Source organism: Nematostella vectensis, chromosome 5, assembly GCF_932526225.1.
Source record: "Nematostella vectensis chromosome 5, jaNemVect1.1, whole genome shotgun sequence".
Taxonomy (NCBI): domain Eukaryota; kingdom Metazoa; phylum Cnidaria; class Anthozoa; order Actiniaria; family Edwardsiidae; genus Nematostella; species Nematostella vectensis.
In genome coordinates this window covers 16382870-16398051 of record NC_064038.1, presented here as the reverse complement: position 1 = coordinate 16398051, position 15182 = coordinate 16382870, and the positions used below count along the sequence as shown (strand labels likewise).

Here is a 15182-nt window from a genome sequence, read left to right as displayed (position 1 = left end):
ATGAAGACAAACAAGTAAAGAAGTAAAGTTGAAAAAAAAAAATGCCGTGACCAGAATTCGAACCTGAGTTATTGCGGCCAGAAAGGAGTGTACTAACCACTATACGATCACGGCGAGATTGATTTCATATACAGACAAAATAGCAAAAAAATGCAAGCTTTTTAATGAGTTTTAGGCAGTTTGCATATATCTAAATTTTAGTTCTAGAAAATGTACCATTCAATACTTAGTATTGTGGCTTACATGACAACACAAAGCAGCCAAACAAGTAAAGTTAAAATAAATAATGACATGACTATTATTTGAACCTGGGTTATTGCGGCCACAACGCAATGTTCTAACCCTCCCAAGTGACAAAGATTCTCTCAATCAATGTTGATCTGTTTCCGCAAAAAAAAACTAATTGTATCTAAACCTTCTGTTCCAGTAAATTCAGAATGTTTCCGATCAAGCAAGTCAACAACGCACCGGATTTCGGGTTGCTTCTTATAGTCATTGTACCTAGTGACCTCATTTGAAACGAATATAAGGTAAACGGAATAGCCCAATAAAAGTTATTCGCCGCCTAACTCTCTTATTATTGCTTGCTGGAGCAAATTTTGCCGAAAGGAATTGGAGAGATAAAAGGTAGCTTTCCAAGGAGCTCTTAGCCGTTTGCTTATTTTGTAATTTCTTCTAAATAAGAACTGACTGCAAACGCATAATTGTGAAACATTCACATTAACTACCAAGAAAACGGTTATCTTGCATTCTTGAAAAAGAGCACGTTATGGTTTTTAATTCATTGACTTTCACATATCAGAAAAGGCTCACACAAATAACCAGGCCTTTTCTACCAAAGATGTTCTATTTTGCATTTGTTTGTTAATGGTGGCCCTAAGCAGGGCCCACAAAAATTGCAAAGCCGACTATGTTTCAAGTCGTCTCGCGGGGTATTGGGAAAAGTTTTCAATCAGCAATAACCGCGCCTCGGATGGATCTCATCGGCTACGGTAATGTCACTGCGCAAAGCTAGCCGTGATAAAGACGACTACGAGTTCCCTTTAGAATACAAATCTTGTCAATGTGGGACAAAAGAGAAACGAATTATTGAAATCTATGATTGACAAATAAATTAGAATATCTTTGGCAGAAAAAAGAACTCTCAGGAGCAAACGTTGACTAAATGAGATTCAATGTTTGGAAACAAGAAAAATGTGACAAAACTTTTATTTATTTTCAAATTATTTGAAAAAAAAGCAAAAATAACATGCCCCTACTCTGCGCGCGTTTGATTAAATCAAAGAAAATAAATTTTCATGAAGGAGAAATCTAACTAAAATTAGAAGTATATAACATAAAAACTGCATTCTTTCAACTCATTTATTTCTACGCAGTCCAATTAATAAACATTTATCAAATTAAAATGAGGTAAAATAGACGAACCAGTAAGGTACAAAAAGATGCCGTGACCAGGATTCGAACCTGGGTTATTGCGGCCACTACGTAATGTACTAACCACTATACGATCACAGCGAGATTGATTTCAGATAAAGAAAAAAATAACAAAGAAAATGCAAGCTTTCTAATGAGTTCTAGGCAGTTTGCATATATCTAAATATTAGTTTTAGAAAATGTACGATTCTATACTGAGTATTGTTGCTTACCTGACAACACAAAGCAGCCAAACAAGTAAAGTTAAAATAAAAAATGACATGACTTTTATTCGAACCTTGGTTATTGCAGCCACAACGCAATGTACTAACCAGTATACGATCACGGCGAGATTGATTTGAGATAAAGAAAAAATGACAAACAAATAGAAGCTTCATATGGAGTTCTAAGCTTTTTGCTTATGCTCTTAAACAAGGTACGAGTGCATACTCAGTATTAGGGCTTATAGAACAACATGAAGACAAACAAGTAAAGTTGAAAAAAAAATGCCGTGACCAGAATTCGAACCTGAGTTATTGCGGCCAGAAAGGAGTGTACTAACCACTATACGATCACGGCAAGATTGATTTCATATACAGACAAAAAATAGCAAAAAAATGCAAGCTTTTTAATGAGTTCTAGGCAGTTTGCATATATCTAAATTTTAGTTCTAGAAAATGTACGATTCAATACTTAGTATTGTGGCTTACATGACAACACAAAGCAGCCAAACAAGTAAAGTTAAAATAAATAATGACATGACTATTATTTGAACCTGGGTTATTGCGGCCAAAACGCAATGTTCTAACCCTCCCAAGTGACAAAGATTCTCTCAATCAATGTTGATCTGTTTCCGCAAAAAAAAACTAATTGTATCTAAACCTTCTGTTCCAGTAAATTCAGAATGTTTCCGATCAAGCAAGTCAACAACGCACGGGATTTCGGGCTGCTTCTTATAGTCATTTTACCTAGTAACCTCATTTGAAACGAATATAAGGTAAACGGAATAGCCCAATAAAAGTTATTCGCCGCCTCACTCTCTTATTATTGCTTGCTGGAGCAAATTTTGCCCAAAGGAATTAGAGAGATAAAAGGTAGCTTTCCAAGGAGCTCTTAGCCGTTTGCTTATTTTGTAATTTCTTCTAAATAAGAACTGACTGCAAACGCATAATTGTGAAACATTCACATTAACTACCACAAAAGCGGTTATCTTGCATTCTTGAAAAAGAGCACGTTATGGTTTTTAATACATTGATTTTCACATATCAGAAAAGGCTCACACAAATATCCAGGCCTTTTCTACTAAAGATGTTCTATTTTGCATTTGTTTGTTAATGGTGGCCCTAAGTAGGGCCCACAAAAATTGCAAAGCCGACTATGTTTCAAGTCGTCTCGCGGGGTATTGAAAAAAGTTTTCAATCAGCAATAACCGCGCCTCGGATGGACCTCATCAGCTACGGTAATGTCACTGCGCAAAGCTAGCCGTGATAAAGACGACTACGAGTTCCCTTTAGAATACAAATCTTGTCAATGTGGGACAAAAGAGAACCGAATTATTGAAATCTATGATTGACAAATGAATTAGAATATCTTTGGCAGAAAAAAGAACTCTCAGGAGCAAACGTTGACTAAATGTGGTTCAATGTTTGGAAATAAGAAAAATGTGACAAAACTTTTCTTTATTTTCAAATTATTTGAAAACAAAGCAAAAATAACATGCCCCTACTCTGCGCGCGTTTGATTAAATCAAAGAAAATAAATTTTCAGGAAGGAGAAATCTAACTAAAATGAGAAGAATATAACATAAAAACTGCATTCTTTCAACTCATTCATTTCTACGCAGTCCAATTAATAAACATTTATCAAATTAAAATGAGGTAAAATAGACGAACCAGTAAGGTAGAAAAAGATGCCGTGACCAGGATTCGAACCTGGGTTATTGGGGCCACTACGTAATGTACTAACCACTATACGATCACAGCGAGATTGATTTCAGATAAAGAAAAAAATAACAAAAAAATGCAAGCTTTCTAATGAGTTCTAGGCAGTTTGCATTTATCTAAATATTAGTTTTAGAAAATGTACGATTCTATACTGAGTATTGTTGCTTACCTGACAACACAATGCAGCCAAACAAGTAAAGTTTAAATAAAAAATGACATGACTTTTATTCGAACCTTGGTTATTGCAGCCACAACGCAATGCACTAACCAGTATACGATCACGGCGAGATTGATTTGAGAAAAAGAAAAAATGACAAATAAATGGAAGCTTCATATGGAGTTCTAAGCTTTTTGCTTATGCTCTTAAACAAGGTACGAGTGCATTCTCAGTATTAGGGCTTATAGAACAACATGAAGACAAACAAGTAAAGTTGAAAAAAAAAATGCCGTGACCAGAATTCGAACCTGAGTTATTGCGGCCAGAAAGGAGTGTACTAACCACTATACGATCACGGCGAGATTGATTTCAGATAGAGACAAAATAGCGAAAAAAACATGCAAGCCTTTCAATGAGTTCTAGGCAGTTTGCATATATCTAAATTTTAGTTCTAGAAAATGTACGATTCAATACTTAGTATTGTGGCTTACATGACAACACGAAGCAGCCAAACAAGTAAAGTTAAAATAAATAATGACATGACTATTATTTGAACCTGGGTTATTGCGGCCACAACGCAATGTTCTAACCCTCACAAGTGACAAAGATTCTCTCAATCAATGTTGATCTGTTTCCGCAAAAAAAACTAATTGTATCTAAACCTTCTGTTCCAGTAAATTCAGAATGTTTCCGATCAAGCAAGTCAACAACGCACGGGATTTCGGGCTGCTTCTTATAGTCATTTTACCTAGTAACCTCATTTGAAACGAATATAAGGTAAACGGAATAGCCCAATAAAAGTTATTCGCCGCCTAACTCTCTTATTATTGCTTGCTGGAGCAAATTTTGCCGAAAGGAATTAGAGAGATAAAAGGTAGCTTTCCAAGGAGCTCTTAGCCGTTTGCTTATTTTGTAATTTCTTCTAAATAAGAACTGACTGCAAACGCATAATTGTGAAACATTCTCATTAACTGCCAAGAAAACGGTTATCTTGCATTCTTGAAAAAGAGCACGTTATGGTTTTTAATACATTGATTTTCACATATCAGAAAAGGCTCACACAAATAACCAGGCCTTTTCTACTAAAGATGTTCTATTTTGCATTTGTTTGTTAATGGTGGCCCTAAGCAGGGCCCACAAAAATTGCAAAGCCGACTATGTTTCAAGTCGTCTCGCGGGGTATTGGGAAAAGTTTTCAATCAGCAATAACCGCGCCTCGGATGGACCTCATCAGCTACGGTAATGTCACTGCGCAAAGCTAGCCGTGATAAAGACGACTACGAGTTCCCTTTAGAATACAAATCTTGTCAATGTGGGACAAAAGAGAACCGAATTATTGAAATCTATGATTGACAAATGAATTAGAATATCTTTGGCAGAAAAAAGAACTCTCAGGAGCAAACGTTGACTAAATGTGGTTCAATGTTTGGAAATAAGAAAAATGTGACAAAACTTTTCTTTATTTTCAAATTATTTGAAAACAAAGCAAAAATAACATGCCCCTACTCTGCGCGCGTTTGATTAAATCAAAGAAAATAAATTTTCAGGAAGGAGAAATCTAACTAAAATGAGAAGAATATAACATAAAAACTGCATTCTTTCAACTCATTCATTTCTACGCAGTCCAATTAATAAACATTTATCAAATTAAAATGAGGTAAAATAGACGAACCAGTAAGGTAGAAAAAGATGCCGTGACCAGGATTCGAACCTGGGTTATTGGGGCCACTACGTAATGTACTAACCACTATACGATCACAGCGAGATTGATTTCAGATAAAGAAAAAAATAACAAAAAAATGCAAGCTTTCTAATGAGTTCTAGGCAGTTTGCATTTATCTAAATATTAGTTTTAGAAAATGTACGATTCTATACTGAGTATTGTTGCTTACCTGACAACACAATGCAGCCAAACAAGTAAAGTTTAAATAAAAAATGACATGACTTTTATTCGAACCTTGGTTATTGCAGCCACAACGCAATGCACTAACCAGTATACGATCACGGCGAGATTGATTTGAGAAAAAGAAAAAATGACAAATAAATGGAAGCTTCATATGGAGTTCTAAGCTTTTTGCTTATGCTCTTAAACAAGGTACGAGTGCATTCTCAGTATTAGGGCTTATAGAACAACATGAAGACAAACAAGTAAAGTTGAAAAAAAAAATGCCGTGACCAGAATTCGAACCTGAGTTATTGCGGCCAGAAAGGAGTGTACTAACCACTATACGATCACGGCGAGATTGATTTCAGATAGAGACAAAATAGCAAAAAAAAATGCAAGCTTTTTAATGAGTTCCAGGCAGTTTGCATATATCTAAATTTTAGTTCTAGAAAATGTACGATTCAATACTTAGTATTGTGGCTCACATGACAACACAAAGCAGCCAAACAAGTAAAGTTAAAATAAATAATGACATGACTATTATTTGAACCTGGGTTATTGCGGCCACAACGCAATGTTCTAACCCTCCCAAGTGACAAAGATTCTCTCAATCAATGTTGATCTGTTTCCGCCAAAAAAACTAATTGTATCTAAACCTTCTGTTCCAGTAAATTCAGAATGCTTCCGATCAAGCAAGTCAACAACGCACGGGTGTTTCGGGTTGCTTCTTATAGCCATTTTACCTAGTAACCTCATTTGAAACGAATATAAGGTAAACGAAATAGCCCAATAAAAGTTATTCGCCGCCTAACTCTCTTATTATTGCTTGCTGGAGCAAATTTTGCCGAAAGGAATTGGAGAGATAAAAGGTAGTTTTCCAAGGAGCTCTTAGCCGTTTGCTTATTTTGTAATTTCTTCTAAATAAGAACTGACTGCAAACGCATAATTGTGAAACATTTACATTAACTACCAAGAAAACGGTTATCTTGCATTCTTGAAAAAGAGCACGTTATGGTTTTTAATGCATTGATTTTCACATTTCAGAAAAGGCTCACACAAATAACCAGGCCTTTTTTACTAAAGATGTTCTATTTTGCATTTGTTTGTTAATGGTGGCCCTAAATAGGGCCCACAAAAATTGCAAAGCCGACTATGCTTCAAGTCGTCTCGCGGGGTATTGGGAAAAGTTTTCAATCAGCAATAACCGCGCCTCGGATGGACCTCATCAGCTACGGTAATGCCACTGCGCAAAGCTAGCGGTGATAAAGACGACTACGAGTTCCCTTTGGAATACAAATCTTGTCAATGTGGGACAAAAGAGAACCGAATTATTGAAATCTATGATTGACAAATGAATTAGAATATCTTTGGCAGAAAAAAGAACTCTCAGGAGCAAACGTTGACTAAATGTGGTTCAATGTTTGGAAACAAGAAAAATGTGACAAAACTTTTCTTTATTTTCAAAATATTTGAAAACAAAGCAAAAATAACATGCCCCTACTCTGCGCGCGTTTGATTAAATCAAAGAAAATAAATTTTCAGGAAGGAGAAATCTAACTAAAATGAGAAGAATATAACATAAAAACTGCATTCTTTCAACTCATTCATTTCTACGCAGTCCAATTAATAAACATTTATCAAATTAAAATGAGGTAAAATAGACGAACCAGTAAGGTAGAAAAAGATGCCGTGACCAGGATTCGAACCTGGGTTATTGCGGCCACTACGTAATGTACTAACCACTATACGATCACAGCGAGATTGATTTCAGATAAAGAAAAAAATAACAAAAAAAATGCAAGCTTTCTAATGAGTTCTAGGCAGTTTGCATATATCTAAATATTAGTTTTAGAAAATGTACGATTCTATACTGAGTATTGTTGCTTACCTGACAACACAAAGCAGCCAAACAAGTAAAGTTTAAATAAAAAATGACATGACCTTTATTCTAACCTTGGTTATTGCAGCCACAACGCAATATACTAACCAGTATACGATCACGGCGAGATTGATTTGAGATAAAGAAAAAATGACAAATAAATGGAAGCTTCATATGGAGTTCTAAGCTTTCTGCTTATGCTCTTAAACAAGGTACGAGTGCATACTCAGTATTAGGGCTTATAGAACAACATGGAGACAAACAAGTAAAGTTGAAAAAAAAAATGCCGTGACCAGAATTCGAACCTGAGTTATTGCGGCCAGAAAGGAGTGTACTAACCACTATACGATCACGGCGAGATTGATTTCAGATAGAGACAAAATAGCGAAAAAAACATGCAAGCCTTTCAATGAGTTCTAGGCAGTTTGCATATATCTAAATTTTAGTTCTAGAAAATGTACGATTCAATACTTAGTATTGTGGCTTACATGACAACACGAAGCAGCCAAACAAGTAAAGTTAAAATAAATAATGACATGACTATTATTTGAACCTGGGTTATTGCGGCCACAACGCAATGTTCTAACCCTCACAAGTGACAAAGATTCTCTCAATCAATGTTGATCTGTTTCCGCAAAAAAAACTAATTGTATCTAAACCTTCTGTTCCAGTAAATTCAGAATGTTTCCGATCAAGCAAGTCAACAACGCACGGGATTTCGGGCTGCTTCTTATAGTCATTTTACCTAGTAACCTCATTTGAAACGAATATAAGGTAAACGGAATAGCCCAATAAAAGTTATTCGCCGCCTAACTCTCTTATTATTGCTTGCTGGAGCAAATTTTGCCGAAAGGAATTAGAGAGATAAAAGGTAGCTTTCCAAGGAGCTCTTAGCCGTTTGCTTATTTTGTAATTTCTTCTAAATAAGAACTGACTGCAAACGCATAATTGTGAAACATTCTCATTAACTGCCAAGAAAACGGTTATCTTGCATTCTTGAAAAAGAGCACGTTATGGTTTTTAATACATTGATTTTCACATATCAGAAAAGGCTCACACAAATAACCAGGCCTTTTCTACTAAAGATGTTCTATTTTGCATTTGTTTGTTAATGGTGGCCCTAAGCAGGGCCCACAAAAATTGCAAAGCCGACTATGTTTCAAGTCGTCTCGCGGGGTATTGGGAAAAGTTTTCAATCAGCAATAACCGCGCCTCGGATGGACCTCATCAGCTACGGTAATGTCACTGCGCAAAGCTAGCAGTGATAAAGACGACTACGAGTTCCCTTTAGAATACAAATCTTGTCAATGTGGGACAAAAGAGAACCGAATTATTGAAATCTATGATTGACAAATGAATTAGAATATCTTTGGCAGAAAAAAGAACTCTCAGGAGCAAACGTTGACTAAATGTGGTTCAATGTTTGGAAACAAGAAAAATGTGACAAAACTTTTCTTTATTTTCAAATTATTTGAAAACAAAGCAAAAATAACATGCCCCTACACTGCGCGCGTTTGATTAAATCAAAGAAAATAAATTTTCAGGAAGGAGAAATCTAACTAAAATGAGAAGAATATAACATAAAAACTGCATTCTTTCAACTCATTCTTTTCTACGCAGTCCAATTAATAAACATTTATCAAATTAAAATGAGGTAAAATAGACGAACCAGTAAGGTAGAAAAAGATGCCGTGACCAGGATTCGAACCTGGGTTATTGCGGCCACTACGTAATGTACTAACCACTATACGATCACAGCGAGATTGATTTCAGATAAAGAAAAAAATAACAAAAAAAATGCAAGCTTTCTAATGAGTTCTCGGCAGTTTGCATATATCTAAATATTAGTTTTAGAAAATGTACGATTCTATACTGAGTATTGTTGCTTACCTGACAACACAAAGCAGCCAAACAAGTAAAGTTTAAATAAAAAATGACTTGAGTTTTATTCGAACCTTGGTTATTGCAGCCACAACGCAATGTACTAACCAGTATACGATCACGGCGAGATTGATTTGAGATAAAGAAAAAATGACAAATAAATGGAAGCTTCATATGGAGTTCTAATCTTTTTGCTTATGCTCTTAAACAAGGTACGAGTGCATACTCAGTATTCGGGCTTATAGAACAACATGAAGACAAACAAGTAAAGTTGAAAAAAAATAATGCCGTGACCAGAATTCGAACCTGAGTTATTGCGGCCAGAAAGGAGTGTACTAACCACTATACAATCACGGCGAGATTGATTTCAGATAGAGACAAAATAGCGAAAAAAAATGCAAGCTTTTTAATGAGTTTTAGGCAGTTTGCATATATCTAAATTTTAGTTCTAGAAAATGTACGATTCAATACTTAGTATTGTGGCTTACATGACAACACAAAGCAGCCAAACAAGTAAAGTTAAAATAAATAATGACATGACTATTATTTGAACCTGGGTTATTGCGGCCACAACGCAATGTTCTAACCCTCCCAAGTGACAAAGATTTTCTCAATCAATGTTGATCTGTTTCCGCAAAAAAGTAATTGTATCTAAACCTTTTGTTCCAGTAAATTCAGAATGTTTCCGATCAAGCAAGTCAACAACGCACGGGATTTCGGTTTGCTTCTTATAGTAATTTTACCAAGTAACCAAATTTGAAACGAATATAAGGTAAACGGAATAGCCCAATAAAAGTTATTCGCCGCCTAACTCTCTTATTATTGCTTGCTGGAGCAAATTTTGCCGAAAGGAATTGGAGAGATAAAAGGTAGCTTTCCAAGGAGCTCTTAGCCGTTTGCTTATTTTGTAATTTCTTCTAAATAAGAACTGACTGCAAACGCATAATTGTGAAACATTCACATTAACTACCAAGAAAACGGTTATCTTGCATTCTTGAAAAAGAGCACGTTATGGTTTTTAATACATTGATTTTCACATTTCAGAAAAGGCTCACACAAATAACCAGGCCTTTTCTACTAAAGATGTTCTATTTTGCATTTGTTTGTTAATGGTGGCCCTAAATAGGGCCCACAAAAATTGCAAAGCCGACTATGCTTCAAGTCGTCTCGCGGGGTATTGGGAAAAGTTTTCAATCAGCAATAACCGCGCCTCGGATGGACCTCATCAGCTACGGTAATGCCACTGCGCAAAGCTAGCCGTGATAAAGACGACTACGAGTTCCCTTTGGAATACAAATCTTGTCAATGTGGGACAAAAGAGAACCGAATTATTGAAATCTATGATTGACAAATGAATTAGAATATCTTTGGCAGAAAAAAGAACTCTCAGGAGCAAACGTTGACTAAATGTGGTTCACTGTTTGAAAACAAGAAAAATGTGACAAAACTTTTCTTTATTTTCAAATTATTTGAAAACAAAGCAAAAATAACATGCCCCTACTCTGCGCGCGTTTGATTAAATCAAAGAAAATAAATTTTCAGGAAGGAGAAATCTAACTAAAATGAGAAGAATATAACATAAAAACTGCATTCTTTCAACTCATTCATTTCTACGCAGTCCAATTAATAAACATTTATCAAATTATAACGAGGTAGAATAGACGAACCAGTAAGGTAGAAAAAGATGCCGTGACCAGGATTCGAACCTGGGTTATTGCGGCCACTACGTAATGTACTAACCACTATACGATCACAGCGAGATTGATTTCAGATAAAGAAAAAAATAACAAAAAAAATGCAAGCTTTCTAATGAGTTCTAGGCAGTTTGCATATATCTAAATATTAGTTTTAGAAAATGTACGATTCTATACTGAGTATTGTCGCTTACCTGACAACACAAAGCAGCCAAACAAGTAAAGTTTAAATAAAAAATGACATGACTTTTATTCGAACCTTGGTTATTGCAGCCACAACGCAATGTACTAACCAGTATACGATCACGGCGAGATTGATTTGAGATAAAGAAAAAATGACAAATAAATGGAAGCTTCATATGGAGTTCTAAGCTTTTTGCTTATGCTCTTAAACAAGGTACGAGTGCATACTCAGTATTAGGGCTTATAGAACAACATGAAGACAAACAAGTAAAGTTGAAAAAAAAAATGCCGTGACCAGAATTCGAACCTGAGTTATTGCGGCCAGAAAGGAGTGTACTAACCACTATACGATCACGGCGGGATTGATTTCAGATAGAGACAAAATAGCGAAAAAAAATGCAAGCTTTTTAATGAGTTCTATGCAGTTTGCATATATCTAAATTTTAGTTCTAGAAAATGTACGATTCAATACTTAGTATTGTGGCTTACATGACAACACAAAGCAGCCAAACAAGTAAAGTTAAAATAAATAATGACATGACTATTATTTGAACCTGGGTTATTGCGGCCACAACGCAATGTTCTAACCCTCACAAGTGACAAAGATTCTCTCAATCAATGTTGATCTGTTTCCGCAAAAAAAATTAATTGTATCTAAACCTTCTGTTCCAGTAAATTCAGAATGTTTCCGATCAAGCAAGTCAACAACGCACGGGATTTCGGGTTGCTTCTTATAACCATTTTACCTAGTAACCTCATTTGAAACGAATATAAGGTAAACGGAATAGCCCAATAAAAGTTATTCGCCGCCTAACTCTCTTATTATTGCTTGCTGGAGCAAATTTTGCCCAAAGGAATTGGAGAGATAAAAGGTAGCTTTCCAAGGAGCTCTTAGCCGTTTGCTTATTTTGTAATTTCTTCTAAATAAGAACTGACTGCAAACGCATAATTGTGAAACATTCTCATTAACTACCAAGAAAACGGTTATCTTGCATTCTTGAAAAAGAGCACGTTATGGTTTTTAATACATTGATTTTCACATATCAGAAAAGGCTCGCACAAATAACCAGGCCTTTTCTACTAAAGATGTTCTATTTTGCATTTGTTTGTTAATGGTGGCCCTAAGCAGGGCCCACAAAAATTGCAAAGCCGACTATGTTTCAAGTCGTCTCGCGGGGTATTGGGAAAAGTTTTCAATCAGCAATAACCGCGCCTCGGATGGACCTCATCAGCTACGGTAATGTCACTGCGCAAAGCTAGCCGTGATAAAGACAACTACGAGTTCCCTTTAGAATACAAATAATGTCAATGTGGGACAAAAAAGAACCGAATTATTGAAATCTATGATTGACAAATGAATTAGAATATCTTTGGCAGAAAAAAGAACTCTCAGGAGCAAACGTTGACTAAATGTGGTTCAATGTTTGGAAACAAAAAAAATGTGACAAAACTTTTCTTTATTTTCAAATTATTTGAAAAAAAAGCAAAAATAAAATGCCCCTACTCTGCGCGCGTTTGATTAAATCAAAGAAAATAAATTTTCAGGAAGGAGAAATCTAACTAAAATGAGAAGAATATAACATAAAAACTGCATTCTTTCAACTCATTCATTTCTACGCAGTCCAATTAATAAACATTTATCAAATTAAAATGAGGTAAAATAGACGAACAAGTAAGGTAGAAAAAGATGCCGTGACCAGGATTCCAACCTGGGTTATTGCGGCCACTACGTAATGTACTAACCACTATACGATCACGGCGAGATTGATTTCAGATGAAGGAAAAAAAAAATGCAAGCTTTCTAATGAGTTCTAGGCAGTTTGCATATATCTAAATTTTAGTTTTAGAAAATGTACGATTCTATACTGAGTATTGTGGCTTACCTGACAACACAAAGCAGCCAAACAAGTAAAGTTAAAATAAAAAATGACATGACTTTTATTCTAACCTTGGTTATTGCAGCCACAATGCAATGTACTAACCAGTATACGATCACGGCGAGATTGATTTGAGATAAAGAAAAAATGACAAATAAATGGAAGCTTCATATGGAGTTCTAAGCTTTTTGCTTATGCTCTTAAACAAGGTACGAGTGCATACTCAGTATTAGGGCTTATAGAACAACATGAAGACAAACAAGTAAAGTTGAAAAAAAAATGCCGTGACCAGAATTCGAACCTGAGTTATTGCGGCCAGAAAGGAGTGTACTAACCACTATACGATCACGGCGAGATTGATTTCAGATAGAGACAAAATTGCGAAAAAAAAATGCAAGCTTTTTAATGAGTTTGCATATATCTAAATTTTAGTTCTAGAAAATGTACGATTCAATACTTAGTATTGTGGCTTACATGACAACACAAAGCAGCCAAACAAGTAAAGTTAAAATAAATAATGACATGACTATTATTTGAACCTGGGTTATTGCGGCCACAACGCAATGTTCTAACCCTCCCAAGTGACAAAGATTCTCTCAATCAATGTTGATCTGTTTCCGCAAAAAAAACTAATTGTATCTAAACCTTCTGTTCCAGTAAATTCAGAATGTTTCCGATCAAGCAAGTCAACAACGCACGGGATTTCGGGTTGCTTCTTATAGCCATTTTACCTAGTAACCTCATTTGAAACGAATATAAGGTAAACGGAATAGCCCAATAAAAGTTATTCGCCGCCTAACTCTCTTATTTTTGCTTGCTGGAGCAAATTTTGCCGAAAGGAATTGGAGAGATAAAAGATAGCTTTCCAAGGAGCTCTTAGCCGTTTGCTTATTTTGTAATTTCTTCTAAATAAGAACTGACTGCAAACGCATAATTGTGAAACATTCACATTAACTACCAAAAAAACGGTTATCTTGCATTCTTGAAAAAGAGCACGTTATGGTTTTTAATACATTGATTTTCACATTTCAGAAAAGGCTCAAACAAACAACCAGGCATTTTCTACTAAAGATGTTCTATTTTGCATTTGTTTGTTAATGGTGGCCCTAAATAGGGCCCACAAAAATTGCAAAGCCGACTATGCTTCAAGTCCTCTCGCGGGGTATTGGGAAAAGTTTTCAATCAGCAATAACCGCGCCTCGGATGGACCTCATCAGCTACGGTAATGCCACTGCGCAAAGCTAGCCGTGATAAAGACGACTACGAGTTCCCTTTGGAATACAAATCTTGTCAATGTGGGACAAAAGAGAACCGAATTATTGAAATCTATGATTGACAAATGAATTAGAATATCTTTGGCAGAAAAAAGAACTCTCAGGAGCAAACGTTGACTAAATGTGGTTCAATGTTTGGAAACAAGAAAAATGTGACAAAACTTTTCTTTATTTTCAAATTATTTGAAAACAAAGCAAAAATAACATGCCCCTACTCTGCGCGCGTTTGATTAAATCAAAGAAAATAAATTTTCAGGAAGGAGAAATCTAACTAAAATGAGAAGAATATAACATAAAAACTGCATTCTTTCAACTCATTCATTTCTACGCAGTCCAATTAATAAACATTAATCAAATTAAAACTAGTTAAAATAGACGAACCAGTAAGGTAGAAAAAGATGCCGTGACCAGGATTCGAAACTGGGTTATTGCGGCCACTACGTAATGTACTAACCACTATACTATCACAGCGAGATTGATTTCAGATAAAGAAAAAAATAACAAAAAAAATGCAAGCTTTCTAATGAGTTCTAGGCAGTTTGCATATATCTAAATATTAGTTTTAGAAAATGTACGATTCTATACTGAGTATTGTTGCTTACCTGACAACACAAAGCAGCCAAACAAGTAAAGTTTAAATAAAAAATGACATGACTTTTATTCGAACCTTGGTTATTGCAGCCACAACGCAATGTACTAACCAGTATACGATCACGGCGAGATTGATTTGAGATAAAGAAAAAATGACAAATAAATGGAAGCTTCATATGGAGTTCTAAGCTTTTTGCTTATGCTCTTAAACAAGGTACGAGTGCATACTCAGTATTAGGGCTTATAGAACAACATGAAGACAAACAAGTAAAGTTGAAAAAAAATGCCGTGACCAGAATTCGAACCTGAGTTATTGCGGCCAGAAAGGAGTGTACTAACCACTATACGATCACGGCGAGATTGATTTCAGATAGAGACAAAATAGCGAAAAAAACATGCAAGCCT

At 35.4% G+C, this 15182-nt stretch overlaps 8 non-coding genes across 8 annotated transcripts; all 8 read right to left on the bottom strand.

Annotated features, from left to right (window-relative positions):
• Positions 1–874: 874 nt before the first annotated feature.
• Positions 875–1013, bottom strand: LOC125567146. Its single transcript, XR_007311670.1, has one exon. It is a non-coding gene; the product is annotated as a U4 spliceosomal RNA (small nuclear RNA).
• Positions 1014–2754: 1741 nt separating this feature from the next.
• LOC125567147 lies at positions 2755–2893 on the bottom strand. The gene has a single exon (XR_007311671.1). It is a non-coding gene; the product is annotated as a U4 spliceosomal RNA (small nuclear RNA).
• Positions 2894–4634: 1741 nt separating this feature from the next.
• On the bottom strand, positions 4635–4773 carry LOC125567141. The gene has a single exon (XR_007311665.1). It is a non-coding gene; the product is annotated as a U4 spliceosomal RNA (small nuclear RNA).
• Positions 4774–6514: 1741 nt separating this feature from the next.
• LOC125567104 lies at positions 6515–6653 on the bottom strand. The gene has a single exon (XR_007311627.1). It is a non-coding gene; the product is annotated as a U4 spliceosomal RNA (small nuclear RNA).
• Positions 6654–8395: 1742 nt separating this feature from the next.
• LOC125567140 lies at positions 8396–8534 on the bottom strand. The gene has a single exon (XR_007311664.1). It is a non-coding gene; the product is annotated as a U4 spliceosomal RNA (small nuclear RNA).
• Positions 8535–10274: 1740 nt separating this feature from the next.
• Positions 10275–10413, bottom strand: LOC125567103. Its single transcript, XR_007311626.1, has one exon. It is a non-coding gene; the product is annotated as a U4 spliceosomal RNA (small nuclear RNA).
• Positions 10414–12154: 1741 nt separating this feature from the next.
• On the bottom strand, positions 12155–12293 carry LOC125567139. The gene has a single exon (XR_007311663.1). It is a non-coding gene; the product is annotated as a U4 spliceosomal RNA (small nuclear RNA).
• A 1723-nt stretch (positions 12294–14016) lies between these two features.
• Positions 14017–14155, bottom strand: LOC125567129. The gene has a single exon (XR_007311653.1). It is a non-coding gene; the product is annotated as a U4 spliceosomal RNA (small nuclear RNA).
• Between the last annotated feature and the right edge of the window lie 1027 nt (positions 14156–15182).